At 44.8% G+C, this 4,329-nt stretch overlaps 1 long non-coding RNA gene across 1 annotated transcript in view; it reads right to left on the reverse strand.

Moving 5' to 3' along the window:
- Window positions 1-2,015: 2,015 nt before the first annotated feature.
- Window positions 2,016-4,329, reverse strand: part of LOC107182822 — a 2,686-nt gene continuing 372 nt past the window's right edge. Inside the window, exon 2 of the long non-coding RNA XR_001513571.1 lies at window positions 2,016-2,296. This is a non-coding gene — a long non-coding RNA (uncharacterized LOC107182822). The remainder of the gene's footprint in view (window positions 2,297-4,329) is intronic.

Raw genomic sequence — 4,329 nt, forward strand, 5'->3', positions numbered from 1 at the left:
TATTGATTTCAGAGAGGAAGGGAGAGGGAGAGATAGAAACATCAATGATGAGAGAATCATTGATCAACTGCCTCCTATATGACCCCTACTGGGGATCGAGCCCGCAACCCAGGCATGGGCCCTGACCAGGAATCGAACTGTAACTTCCTGATTCATAGGTCGACGCTCAACCAGAGCCACACCAGCCATTCAAACTGACATTCTTTATAACACCCTGTTCCTCCTTCATAGCACTTACCCCATTCTAATCGTGAAATGACCTCTGTGTCTAATCCCAGGAAGACAGAGACAGCGAGACTTGTTCATCATTCAGTCCCCAAGGGCTAACAGAGGGGTACACACCAAGTACCTTTGAATAAACGAGTATTTTCTTTGTGTCGTCACTGCTCTTCCACCTCTCTGTTCTCTATACAAGGTAGGATGGGGCTCTTTCAAAATTTAACAAAGGCCCTGCAGGTGGAGAACCCGGACAGGAGGCAGCGTGATGGAACAGGGCACCTGTGGCTTGATGGCAAGATTGGGGAAAGTGGAACACTACTTACACTACCCACCTCCTCGTAGCACAGACGCCTGCACATGAATGTGCTGCTTTCCCTGTGTTATTGGGGTAGGGGAATAGATCACTTTGAGTTGTCAGCTTCACCCATTTGTGCATCCCTGTAAAAAAATAGAGTGGTTGTAACTAATTCTGGGGGTGTCCCTTAATGTAAAGAGAACCAGATTGGAAATCAAGACCTAGGTGTGACTACTTTGTAGCTCCTTTGCCTTCGAACCCTAGAAAAGTCACTTATTCTTCCAGAGCATGTTTCCCTTTAAACAAAGAAAAATAATACATTCTTGTCTCAGAGGATTGGGAGGTTTCATGACAAATGTGAGAGTGCACAGCCGTGTACGGCGTACAGCAAATGTTCTTAAAAGAGCACATCAGCCCAACGGGCAAAGCTGAGCCTGGGGGCAGAGTGGTCCCCAGCCAGCCGCTCTGGGGCACCCTGCCTCGCTGCTCTCATGCCGCTCTCTGACCTCAGTGCCCGGCCCCACTGGCTCTCCAGTTCTGGTTTCCAGTTGCCACTGAAAGCTTTGCGCACACAGCATTTTCAAGCTTACGGGTCAAGATGCAGAGTAGATGATTCTTTCTGTGAAGCGATTCGCAGAAGCAATTTAGTGCCCCGTGGATGCCTCTCTGAACGACAGTCCCCCACCTCATCACTTAAGATTCTGTGTTAACTTAAAAATCTTTCACTCTAAAACATTCGTGTTTTCTAGCACGCTCAAAGTCGGACACAATGAACACCTCTCATCTCCTGTCTCAACTCTGCCTCTTGTTATAAACAGCAGCCAGATTCCTGAATTAACAACTCACCTTTACACACACACACCACACCTGCCCTGCCAAGGTGGATCACTACCTCGAAACATGCACACTACAGGCCATATAAGCACAGAAATGCTTCAAACTGTCAACAATTATAACTAGTGGCCCAGTGCATGAATTTGTGCACATTTAAAGGAAATTAATTAGAAGGTGGTCAGTGGGACAAGGCGAGATGGGCCGGACACACCCTGGAGCCAACCTCCCGTGGCCGGTGGTCCCGCCAGCCATACCTGGGGCTGCGCCATGGCTAAGGGCATCTGAGAAGTGAGTGGGGTCCCTCTAGCAGGTGGGGTCCCGCGGCCTGGTCTGCGGGAATTGGGCCGAAACCAGCTCTCCGACATCCCCTGAGGGATCCTGGAATGCAAGAGGGCATTCTGCAAAGTTGCTGTTGCTGGGCAGCTCCTGCATTGAGCGTCTGCCCCCTGGTGGTCAGTGCGCATCATACCACCAGTCGCTTAGCCTTTTAATATATAGAGATGATGTGTATACTGAAAAATGTTCTCAGCTACTGCAACAGGAACTATGGAGTAGGAAGTAAGATATCACAGATTAGGTCGGGTTAAATTCAGGGTTCTTGGAGGCTTTATGGTGTACTTCGCAAACAATATGAACATGGTTAAAATGGATAAAAACTCGACACCTAGAGGTTAGTAAAACTTTATTTGACCAAGAATAAAACCATCTACAAGTGGCTTTGACATTTAAAATCCATTTAATTTAAGCATCATAATTATTTACCATAAAGGATTTTTGTTTAAACGGTTTCTCATCTTCTACAACAAGAAAAATTAAGTCTAGGACAGAAGCAAATAAAACTTTTGTTTCTTGTAAAATATTCCAATTCCTTAAAATGCCAGAAATCATCTGCTGAAACTAAACTTCAACAAGGGCAGGATTTACCTCAAGGCCATGTTCACCTGCAACCTGTTAAAAAAAAAAAAAAAATTAAAAAAATGCCAGACCACTGTAGCCACAATTCCTGACACTGGGTAGTTAAAATAAAAGACATCAAAATCTACCACTTTATAACTCCTGAGTAGTTATTAACATAAGCTTTGGCTTCCATCAACAAAACGGAAAGAGAATATGTGGAAAAAAGCACAGAATCTTGGTATAAACTAACATGGGCTTAGTGATTCAGAATACTCAGAATGTATCACCCTTACAATGTGGGATGGGAAAGTCAGTGAAATTTGACATATAAAATGACATCCATTTCTGGTATAATGAAATTGCCTTTTATTTGGAAAAGTGTATGCTTAATAGTGACTTCCTGCGGGTTCAAATGATATGTAACCACTCGTACACATCCAATAAACTATTTCTGAAGCAGAGCAACTGCATGGGCATGTGGGTCCCTATCCAGGGAGGTTTAGCTACCAGAAAACTTCCTGGACCCACTCAATACTACATTACGGGAAAGGTCCTCTCCCCCTTTCTTAAATGTCCCCAATTTCTGATCACTTCCTGTCAATGAGTACAGTAGATTCTCCTGGGTTCCCCCTGTCTTTACCCACCCTTTCTAATCTATTAACTTACCATTGCTACCTTATAATATGACAATGGAAAGTGCATAATTGCTGTTGGTAGATCAGTAGGTCTCGAATTTATTTCGCAAACAAGACCTGTTCTATCTACCTTTTAATGTAGGAGGCTGAAAGCCGAGTCAGCTTGACTTCAAGGACTCTTTTTTTAGTCTCCAGAAGAACACGACCCAGTCCAGCTTTTAAAACACTGTCCTAGCATGTTGGGATTTTAATGGAATGGCCATCTATCCTTTTCAAGCTTACTTAAGAGACCTGAACTCTCATATATGCCTGCTTCCCTGCAATCAATGGCTAATGAATCTAAATGCAAGATAAAGAATTTAGGATTTGGAAAGACAACTCCAGCCAGGCAGCATCTTTTCCTTGTAGTATGAACTTGGACTCTAATCTTGCTGCCCCTCATGCTCATTCCTAAGCCTAGATGTGAGTCACTCCTTTGAAAGGAGCATAGGAGATGCTGTTAGATTCAAACAGACTGGATTGGAGGCAAGAATATAATGCATCCACCAGGAAATATAATGCATCCACCAAACAAACAGGTTTCCCCAGTGTGAGAGATATATAGTATATATAATACATATATATACTATATATATTTTATTGATTTCAGAGAGGAAGGGAGAGGGAGAGAGCTAGAAACATCAATGATGAGAGAGAATCATTGTTCGGCTGCCTCCCGCACGCCCCCTACTGGGGATGCGCACGCAACCCGGGCATGTGCCCTTGACAGGAATAGAACCGGGGACCCTTCAGTTCACAGGCTGACACTCCATCCATTGAGCCAAACCAGCTAGGTCCCCAGTGTGCTTTTTTTTAAAAGAAAGTATATGTTTTTTACTGATTTCAGCAAGGAAAGGAGAGGGAGAGAGATAGAAACGTCAACGATGAGAGAGAATCAGGCTTCAGCTGCCTCCTGCACGCCCCACACCAGGGATCGAGCCCGCAACCCGGACATGTGCCCTGACCGGGAATCGAACCCTGACCTCCTAGTTCACAGGTCGATTAGCCTTGCCAGCCGGGCACCCCGAGTGCTTTCTAACAAAGCAGGAACTTAGTTTTTAGAGACGGATTTCCTGAGTATAAACATTACTTCTTGGTAAACCTGTCCTACCACTCCGCTCCTGAGAAAGATTCTTGCCCTCGGGCTTCCTTTCCATCCAGTTAAAGGGGAAAGGGACGGTGAGATTAAAAAAAAAAGAACAAGAGAAGCAAAATCCAAAAGTAAGTATAGAGCCACGGAGAAAGGTATAAGCCACCTGACACCGTCTTATGTACAATTTACAGTTTAGAACCCAGCCACAGACTCCCTAGGCACCTAGAAAAGACCTCTTCTTCCTCGTCCAAATTAATGCGACAGATGCTGATGCCTCGAGGAGTCACAGGTTCAGAATATCTGGGTCCCTACGCGCC

Source organism: Myotis davidii, unplaced genomic scaffold (assembly GCF_000327345.1).
Source record: "Myotis davidii unplaced genomic scaffold, ASM32734v1 scaffold898, whole genome shotgun sequence".
Lineage (NCBI taxonomy): Eukaryota > Metazoa > Chordata > Mammalia > Chiroptera > Vespertilionidae > Myotis > Myotis davidii.